The sequence below is a fragment of the Salmo trutta genome, unplaced genomic scaffold (genome assembly GCF_901001165.1).
Source record: "Salmo trutta unplaced genomic scaffold, fSalTru1.1, whole genome shotgun sequence".
Lineage (NCBI taxonomy): Eukaryota > Metazoa > Chordata > Actinopteri > Salmoniformes > Salmonidae > Salmo > Salmo trutta.
Window position 1 is genome coordinate 41,904 of NW_021822868.1, and position 10,597 is coordinate 52,500.

The window sequence follows — 10,597 nt, forward strand, 5'->3', positions numbered from 1 at the left end:
AATCTAGTGGTGAGTCAATTAGAATCTAGTGCTGAGCGAATTAGAATCCAGTGTTGAGCCAATTAGAATCTAGTGTTGAGCCAACTAGAATCTAGTGTTGAGCGAATTAGAATCTAGTGTTGAGCCAACTAGAATCTAGTGCTGAGCGAATTAGAATCTAGTGTTGAGCCAACTAGAATCTAGTGTTGAGCCAACTAGAATCTAGTGTTGAGCCAACTAGAATCTAGTGTTGAGCCAATTAGAATCTAATGTTGAGCCAACTAGAATCTAGTGTTGAGCCATCTAGTATCTAGTGTTGAGCCAACTAGAATCTAGTGTTGAGCGAATTAGAATCTAGTGTTGAGCCAACTAGAATCTAGTGTTGAGCGAATTAGAATCTAGAGCTGAGCGAATTAGAATCTAGTGTTGAGCCAAGTAGAATATAGTGTTGAGCCAACTAGAATCTAGTTTTGAGCCAACTAGAATCTAGTGCTGAGCCAACTAGAATCTAGTGTTGAGCCAACTAGAATCTAGTGTTGAGCCAACTAGAATCTAGTGCTGAGCGAATTAGAATCCAGGGTTGAGCAAACTAGAATCTAGTGTTGAGCCAACTAGAATCTAGTGTTAAGCCAACTAGAAACTAGTGTTGAGCCAAATAGAATCTAGTGTTGAGCGAATTATAATCTAGTGTTGAGCAACTAGAATCTAGTGTTGAGCGAATTATAATCTAGAGCTGAGCAAATTATAATCTAGAGCTGAGCGAATTAGAATCTCGTGTTGAGCCAAATAGAATATAGTGTTGAGCCAACTAGAATCTAGTGTTGAGCCAACTAGAATCTAGTGCTGAGCGAATTAGAATCCAGTGTTGAGCCAATTAGAATCTAGTGTTGAGCGAATTAGAATCTAGTGTTGAGCCAAATAGAATCTAGTGTTGAGCCATGTAGAATCTAGTGTTGAGCCAATTAGAATCTAGTGTTGAGTCAATTAGAATCTAGTGCTGAGCGAATTAGAATCCAGTGTTGAGCCAATTAGAATCTAGTGTTGAGCGAATTAGAATCTAGTGTTGAGCCAAATAGAATCTAGTGCTGAGCGAATTAGAATCTGGTGTTGAGCCAATTAGAATCTAGTGTTGAGCCAATTAGAATCTAGTTTTGAGCCAATTAGAATCTAGTGTTGAGCCAACTAGAATCTAGTGTTGAGCCAATTAGAATCTAGTGTTGAGCCAATTAGAATCTAGTGTTGAGCCATCTAGAATCTAGTGTTGAGTCAACTAGAATCTAGTGCTGAGCGAATTAGAATCTAGTGTTGAGCCAACTAGAATCTAGTGTTGAGCGAAATAGAATCTAGTGTTGAGCCAACTAGAATCTAGTGCTGAGCGAATTAGAATCCAGGGTTGAGCAAACTAGAATCTAGTGTTGAGCCAACTAGAATCTAGTGTTAAGCCAACTAGAAACTAGTGTTGAGCCAACTAGAATCTAGTGTTGAGCGAATTATAATCTAGTGTTGAGCCAACTAGAATCTAGTGTTGAGCGAATTATAATCTAGAGCTGAGGAAATTATAATCTAGAGCTGAGCGAATTAGAATCTAGTGTTGAGCCAAATAGAATATATTGTTGAGCCAACTAGAATCTAGTGTTGAGCCAACTAGAATCTAGTGCTGAGCGAATTAGAATCCAGTGTTGAGCCAATTAGAATCTAGTGTTGAGCGAATTAGAATCTAGTGTTGAGCCAAATAGAATCTAGTGTTGAGCCATGTAGAATCTAGTGTTGAGCCAATTAGAATCTAGTGTTGAGTCAATTAGAATCTAGTGCTGAGCGAATTAGAATCCAGTGTTGAGCCAATTAGAATCTAGTGTTGAGCGAATTAGAATCTAGTGTTGAGCCAACTAGAATCTAGTGCTGAGCGAATTAGAATCTGGTGTTGAGCCAATTAGAATCTAGTGTTGAGCCAATTAGAATCTAGTTTTGAGCCAATTAGAATCTAGTGTTGAGCCAACTAGAATCTAGTGTTGAGCCAATTAGAATCTAGTGTTGAGCCAATTAGAATCTAGTGTTGAGCCATCTAGAATCTAGTGTTGAGTCAACTAGAATCTAGTGCTGAGCGAATTAGAATCTAGTGTTGAGCCAACTTGAATCTAGTGTTGAGCGAAATAGAATCTAGTGTTGAGCCAACTAGAATCTAGTGTTGAGCCAATAGAATCTAGTGTTGAGCCACTAGAATCTAGTGTTTAGCGAATTAGAATCTAGTGTTGAGCCAACTAGAATCTAGTGCTGAGCGAATTAGAATCTAGTGTTGAGCCAACTAGAATCTAGTGTTGAGTCAACTAGAATCTAGTGTTGAGCCAACTAGAATCTAGTGTTGAGCCAATTAGAATCTAATGTTGAGCCAACTAGAATCTAGTGTTGAGCCATCTAGTATCTAGTGTTGAGCCAACTAGAATCTAGTGTTGAGCGAATTAGAATCTAGAGCTGAGCGAATTAGAATCTAGTGTTGAGCCAAGTAGAATATAGTGTTGAGCCAACTAGAATCTAGTGTTGAGCCAACTAGAATCTAGTGCTGAGCGAATTAGAATCCAGGGTTGAGCAAACTAGAATCTAGTGTTGAGCCATCTAGAATCTAGTGTTGAGCCAACTTGAATCTAGTGTTGAGCCAATTAGAATCTAGTGTTGAGCGAATTAGAATCTAGAGCTGAGCGAATTAGAATCTAGTGTTGAGCCAAGTAGAATATAGTGTTGAGCCAACTAGAATCTAGTGCTGAGCGAATTAGAATCCAGTGTTGAGCCAACTAGAATCTAGTGTTGAGCCATCTAGAATCTAGTGTTGAGCCAACTAGAATCTAGTGTTGAGCCAATTAGAATCTAGTGTTGAGCCAACTAGAATCTAGTGTTGAGCGAATTAGAATCTAGAGCTGAGCAAATTAGAATCCAGTGTTGAGCCAATTAGAATCTAGTGTTGAGCCAACTAGAATCTAGTGCTGAGCGAATTAGAATCCAGTGTTGAGCCAACTAGAATCTAGTGTTGAGCCATCTAGAATCTAGTGTTGAGCCAACTAGAATCTAGTGTTGAGCCAATTAGAATCTAGTGTTGAGCCAACTAGAATCTAGTGTTGAGCGAATTAGAATCTAGAGCTGAGCAAATTAGAATCCAGTGTTGAGCCAATTAGAATCTAGTGTTGAGCGAATTAGAATCTAGTGCTGAGCCAAATAGAATCTAGTGTTGAGCCATGTAGAATCTAGTGTTGAGCCAATTAGAATATAGTGTTGAGTCAATTAGAATCTAGTGCTGAGCGAATTAGAATCCAGTGTTGAGCCAATTAGAATCTAGTGTTGAGCGAATTAGAATCTAGTGTTGAGCCAACTAGAATCTAGTGCTGAGCGAATTAGAATCTGGTGTTGAGCCAATTAGAATCTAGTGTTGAGCCAATTAGAATCTAGTGTTGAGTCAATTAGAATCTAGTGTTGAGCCAACTAGAATCTAGTGTTGAGCCAACTAGAAACTAGTGTTGAGCCAACTAGAATCTAGTGTTGAGCGAATTATAATCTAGTGTTGAGCCAACTAGAATCTAGTGTTGAGCGAATTATAATCGAGAGCTGAGCAAATTATAATCTAGAGCTGAGCGAATTAGAATCTAGTGTTGAGCCAAATAGAATATAGTGTTGAGCCAACTAGAATCTAGTGTTGAGCCAACTAGAATCTAGTGCTGAGCGAATTAGAATCCAGTGTTGAGCCAATTAGAATCTAGTGTTGAGCGAATTAGAATCTAGTGCTGAGCCAAATAGAATCTAGTGTTGAGCCAATTAGAATCTAGTGTTGAGCCAATTAGAATCTAGTGTTGAGTCAATTAGAATCTAGTGCTGAGCGAATTAGAATCCAGTGTTGAGCCAATTAGAATCTTGTGTTGAGCGAATTAGAATCTAGTGTTGAGCCAACTAGAATCTAGTGCTGAGCGAATTAGAATCTGGTGTTGAGCCAATTAGAATCTAGTGTTGAGCCAATTAGAATCTAGTTTTGAGCCAATTAGAATCTAGTGTTGAGCCAACTAGAATCTAGTGTTGAGCCAATTAGAATCTAGTGTTGAGCCAATTAGAATCTAGTGTTGAGCCATCTAGAATCTAGTGTTGAGTCAACTAGAATCTAGTGCTGAGCGAATTAGAATCTAGTGTTGAGCCAACTAGAATCTAGTGTTGAGCGAAATACAATCTAGTGTTGAGCCAACTAGAATCTAGTGTTGAGCCAATTAGAATCTAGTGTTGAGCCAACTAGAATCTAGTGTTGAGCCATCTAGAATTTAGTGTTGAGCCAACTAGAATCTAGTGTTGAGCAAATTAGAATCTAGTGTTGAGCCAACTAGAATCTAGTGTTGACCCAACTAGAATCTAGAGCTGAGCGAATTAGAATCTAGAGCTGAGCGAATTAGAATCCAGTGTTGAGCCAATTAGAATATAGTGTTGAGCCAACTAGAATCTAGTGTTGAGCCAACTAGAATCTAGTGCTGAGCGAATTAGAATCTTGTGTTGAGCCAACTAGAATCTAGTGTTGAGTCAACTAGAATCTAGTGTTGAGCCAACTAGAATCTAGTGTTGAGCCAATTAGAATCTAATGTTGAGCCAACTAGAATCTAGTGTTGAGCCGTCTAGTATCTAGTGTTGAGCCAACTAGAATCTAGTGTTGAGCGAATTAGAATCTTGTGTTGAGCCAACTAGAATCTAGTGTTGAGCGAATTAGAATCTAGAGCTGAGCGAATTAGAATCGAGTGTTGAGCCAAGTAGAATATAGTGTTGAGCCAACTAGAATCTAGTGTTGAGCCAACTAGAATCTAATGCTGAGCGAATTAGAATCCAGTGTTGAGCCAACTAGAATCTAGTGTTGAGTCAACTAGAATCTAGTGTTGAGCCAACTAGAATCTAGTGTTGAGCCAATTAGAATCTAGTTTTGAGCCAACTAGAATCTAGTGTTGAGCCATCTAGAATCTAGTGTTGAGCCAACTAGAATCTAGTGTTGAGCCAATTAGAATCTAGTGTTGAGCCAACTAGAATCTAGTGTTGAGCCAATTAGAATCTAGTGTTGAGCCAACTAGAATCTAGTGTTGAGCGAATTAGAATCTAGAGCTGAGCAAATTAGAATCCAGTGTTGAGCCAATTAGAATCTAGTGTTGAGCCAACTAGAATCTAGTGCTGAGCGAATTAGAATCCAGTGTTGAGCCAACTAGAATCTAGTGTTGAGCCATCTAGAATCTAGTGTTGAGCCAACTAGAATCTAGTGTTGAGCCAATTAGAATCTAGTGTTGAGCCAACTAGAATCTAGTGTTGAGCGAATTAGAATCTAGAGCTGAGCAAATTAGAATCCAGTGTTGAGCCAATTAGAATCTAGTGTTGAGCGAATTAGAATCTAGTGCTGAGCCAAATAGAATCTAGTGTTGAGCCATGTAGAATCTAGTGTTGAGCCAATTAGAATATAGTGTTGAGTCAATTAGAATCTAGTGCTGAGCGAATTAGAATCCAGTGTTGAGCCAATTAGAATCTAGTGTTGAGCGAATTAGAATCTAGTGTTGAGCCAACTAGAATCTATTGCTGAGCGAATTAGAATCTGGTGTTGAGCCAATTAGAATCTAGTGTTGAGCCAATTAGAATCTAGTGTTGAGTCAATTAGAATCTAGTGTTGAGCCAACTAGAATCTAGTGTTGAGCCAACTAGAAACTAGTGTTGAGCCAACTAGAATCTAGTGTTGAGCGAATTATAATCTAGTGTTGAGCCAACTAGAATCTAGTGTTGAGCGAATTATAATCGAGAGCTGAGCAAATTATAATCTAGAGCTGAGCGAATTAGAATCTAGTGTTGAGCCAAATAGAATATAGTGTTGAGCCAACTAGAATCTAGTGTTGAGCCAACTAGAATCTAGTGCTGAGCGAATTAGAATCCAGTGTTGAGCCAATTAGAATCTAGTGTTGAGCGAATTAGAATCTAGTGCTGAGCCAAATAGAATCTAGTGTTGAGCCAATTAGAATCTAGTGTTGAGCCAATTAGAATCTAGTGTTGAGTCAATTAGAATCTAGTGCTGAGCGAATTAGAATCCAGTGTTGAGCCAATTAGAATCTTGTGTTGAGCGAATTAGAATCTAGTGTTGAGCCAACTAGAATCTAGTGCTGAGCGAATTAGAATCTGGTGTTGAGCCAATTAGAATCTAGTGTTGAGCCAATTAGAATCTAGTTTTGAGCCAATTAGAATCTAGTGTTGAGCCAACTAGAATCTAGTGTTGAGCCAATTAGAATCTAGTGTTGAGCCAATTAGAATCTAGTGTTGAGCCATCTAGAATCTAGTGTTGAGTCAACTAGAATCTAGTGCTGAGCGAATTAGAATCTAGTTTTGAGCCAACTAGAATCTAGTGTTGAGCGAAATACAATCTAGTGTTGAGCCAACTAGAATCTAGTGTTGAGCCAATTAGAATCTAGTGTTGAGCCAACTAGAATCTAGTGTTGAGCCATCTAGAATCTAGTGTTGAGCCAACTAGAATCTAATGTTGAGCGAATTAGAATCTAGTGTTGAGCCAACTAGAATCTAGTGTTGACCCAACTAGAATCTAGAGCTGAGCGAATTAGAATCTAGAGCTGAGCGAATTAGAATCCAGTGTTGAGCCAATTAGAATATAGTGTTGAGCCAACTAGAATCTAGTGTTGAGCCAACTAGAATCTAGTGCTGAGCGAATTTGAATCTTGTGTTGAGCCAACTAGAATCTAGTGTTGAGTCAACTAGAATCTAGTGTTGAGCCAACTAGAATCTAGTGTTGAGCCAATTAGAATCTAATGTTGAGCCAACTAGAATCTAGTGTTGAGCCATCTAGTATCTAGTGTTGAGCCAACTAGAATCTAGTGTTGAGCGAATTAGAATCTAGTGTTGAGCCAACTAGAATCTAGTGTTGAGCGAATTAGAATCTAGAGCTGAGCGAATTAGAATCGAGTGTTGAGCCAAGTAGAATATAGTGTTGAGACAACTAGAATCTAGTGTTGAGCCAACTAGAATCTAGTGCTGAGCGAATTAGAATCCAGTGTTGAGCCAACTAGAATCTAGTGTTGAGTCAACTAGAATCTAGTGTTGAGCCAACTAGAATCTAGTGTTGAGCCAATTAGAATCTAGTTTTGAGCCAACTAGAATCTAGTGTTGAGCCATCTAGAATCTAGTGTTGAGCCAACTAGAATCTAGTGTTGAGCCAATTAGAATCTAGTGTTGAGCCAACTAGAATCTAGTGTTGAGCCAATTAGAATCTAGTGTTGAGCCAACTAGAATCTAGTGTTGAGCGAATTAGAATCTAGAGCTGAGCAAATTAGAATCCAGTGTTGAGCCAATTAGAATCTAGTGTTGAGCCAACTAGAATCTAGTGCTGAGCCAATTAGAATCTAGTGTTGAGCCAACTAGAATCTAGTGTTGAGCCATCTAGAATCTAGTGTTGAGCCAACTAGAATCTAGTGTTGAGCCAATTAGAATCTAGTGTTGAGCCAACTAGAATCTAGTGTTGAGGGAATTAGAATCTAGAGCTGAGCAAATTAGAATCCAGTGTTGAGCCAATTAGAATCTAGTGTTGAGCGAATTAGAATCTAGTGTTGAGCCAAATAGAATCTAGTGTTGAGCCATGTAGAATCTAGTGTTGAGCCAATTAGAATATAGTGTTGAGTCAATTAGAATCTAGTGCTGAGCGAATTAGAATCCAGTGTTGAGCCAATTAGAATCTAGTGTTGAGCGAATTAGAATCTAGTGTTGAGCCAACTAGAATCTAGTGCTGAGCGAATTAGAATCTGGTTTTGAGCCAATTAGAATCTAGTGTTGAGCCAATTTGAATCTAGTGTTGAGTCAATTAGAATCTAGTGTTGAGCCAATTAGAATCTAGTGTTGAGCCAACTAGAAACTAGTGTTGAGCCAACTAGAATCTAGTGTTGAGCGAATTATAATCTAGTGTTGAGCCAACTAGAATCTAGTGTTGAGCGAATTATAATCGAGAGCTGAGCAAATTATAATCTAGAGCTGAGCGAATTAGAATCTAGTGTTGAGCCAAATAGAATATAGTGTTGAGCCAACTAGAATCTAGTGTTGAGCCAACTAGAATCTAGTGCTGAGCGAATTAGAATCCAGTGTTGAGCCAATTAGAATCTAGTGTTGAGCGAATTAGAATCTAGTGCTGAGCCAAATAGAATCTAGTGTTGAGCCAATTAGAATCTAGTGTTGAGCCAATTAGAATCTAGTGTTGAGTCAATTAGAATCTAGTGCTGAGCGAATTAGAATCCAGTGTTGAGCCAATTAGAATCTTGTGTTGAGCGAATTAGAATCTAGTGTTGAGCCAACTAGAATCTAGTGCTGAGCGAATTAGAATCTGGTGTTGAGCCAATTAGAATCTAGTGTTGAGCCAATTAGAATCTAGTTTTGAGCCAATTAGAATCTAGTGTTGAGCCAACTAGAATCTAGTGTTGAGCCAATTAGAATCTAGTGTTGAGCCAATTAGAATCTAGTGTTGAGCCATCTAGAATCTAGTGTTGAGTCAACTAGAATATAGAGCTGAGCGAATTAGAATCTAGTGTTGAGCCAACTAGAATCTAGTGTTGAGCGAAATACAATCTATTGTTGAGCCAACTAGAATCTAGTGTTGAGCCAATTAGAATCTAGTGTTGAGCCAAATAGAATCTAGTGTTGAGCCATCTAGAATCTAGTGTTGAGCCAACTAGAATCTAGTGTTGAGCGAATTAGAATCTAGTGTTGAGGCAACTAGAATCTAGTGTTGACCCAACTAGAATCTAGAGCTGAGCGAATTAGAATCTAGAGTTGAGCGAATTAGAATCCAGTGTTGAGCCAATTAGATTATAGTGTTGAGCCAACTAGAATCTAGTGTTGAGCCAACAAGAATCTAGTGCTGAGCGAATTAGAATCTTGTGTTGAGCCAACTAGAATCTAGCGTTGAGTCAACTAGAATCTAGTGTTGAGCCAACTAGAATCTAGTGTTGAGCCAATTAGAATCTAATGTTGAGCCAACTAGAATCTAGTGTTGAGCCATCTAGTATCTAGTGTTGAGCCAACTAGAATCTAGTGTTGAGCGAATTAGAATCTAGTGTTGAGCCAACTAGAATCTAGTGTTGAGCGAATTAGAATCTAGAGCTGAGCGAATTAGAATCGAGTGTTGAGCCAAGTAGAATATAGTGTTGAGCCAACTAGAATCTAGTGTTGAGCCAACTAGAATCTAGTGCTGAGCGAATTAGAATCTAGTGTTGAGCCAACTAGAATCTAGTGTTGAGTCAACTAGAATCTAGTGTTGAGCCAACTAGAATCTAGTGTTGAGCCAATTAGAATCTAGTTTTGAGCCAACTAGAATCTAGTGTTGAGCCATCTAGAATCTAGTGTTGAGCCAACTAGAATCTAGTGCTGAGCCAAATAGAATCTAGTGTTGAGCCATGTAGAATCTAGTGTTGAGCCAATTAGAATATAGTGTTGAGTCAATTAGAATCTAGTGCTGAGCGAATTAGAATCCAGTGTTTAGCCAATTAGAATCTAGTGTTGAGCGATCTAGAATCTAGTGTTGAGTCAACTAGAATCTAGTGCTGAGCGAATTAGAATCTAGTTTTGAGCCAACTAGAATCTAGTGTTGAGCGAAATAGAATCTAGTGTTGAGCCAACTAGAATCTAGTGTTGAGCAAATTAGAATCTAGTGTTGAGCCAACTAGAATCTAGTGTTGAGCCATCTAGAATCTAGTGTTGAGCCAACTAGAATCTAGTGTTGAGCGAATTAGAATCTAGTGTTGAGCCAATTAGAATATAGTGTTGAGCCAACTAGAATCTAGTGTTGAGCCAACTAGAATCTAGTGCTGAGCGAATTAGAATCTAGTGTTGAGCCAACTAGAATCTAGTGTTGAGCCATCTAGAATCTAGTGTTGAGCCAACTAGAATCTAGTGTTGAGCGAATTAGAATCTAGTGTTGAGCCAACTAGAATCTAGTGTTGAGCGAATTAGAATCTAGAGCTGTGCGAATTAGAATCTAGTGTTGAGCCAAGTAGAATATAGTGTTGAGCGAATTAGAATCTAGTGCTGAGCCAAATAGAATCTAGTGTTGAGCCATGTAGAATCTAGTGCTGAGCCAATTAGAATCTAGTGTTGAGTCAATTAGAATCTAGTGCTGAGCGAATTAGAATCCAGTGTTGAGCCAATTAGAATCTAGTGTTGAGCGAATTAGAATCTAGTGTTGAGCCAACTAGAATCTAGTGCTGAGCGAATTAGAATCTAGTGCTCAGCGAATTAGAATCTGGTGTTGAGCCAATTAGAATCTAGTGTTGAGCCATCTAGAATCTAGTGTTGAGCCATCTAGAATCTAGTGGTGAGTCAATTAGAATCTAGTGTTGAGTCAACTAGAACCTAGTGTTTAGCCATCTAGAATCTAGTGTTGAGCCAATTAGAATCTAGTGCTGAGCCAACTAGAATCTAGTGTTGAGCCAATTAGAATCTAGTGTTGAGCCAACTAGAATCTAGTGTTGAGCCAACTAGAATCTAGTGTTGAGCCAACTAGAATCTAGTGTTGAGCCATCTAGAATCTAGTGTTGAGCCAATTAGAATCTAGTGTTGAGTCAACTAGAATCTAGTGTTGAGTCAA

General features: G+C 38.7%; 1 pseudogene; it reads left to right on the plus strand.

Moving 5' to 3' along the window:
- Window positions 1-10,597, plus strand: part of LOC115186146 (caspase recruitment domain-containing protein 11-like) — a 92,080-nt pseudogene that overhangs the window by 39,739 nt on the left and 41,744 nt on the right.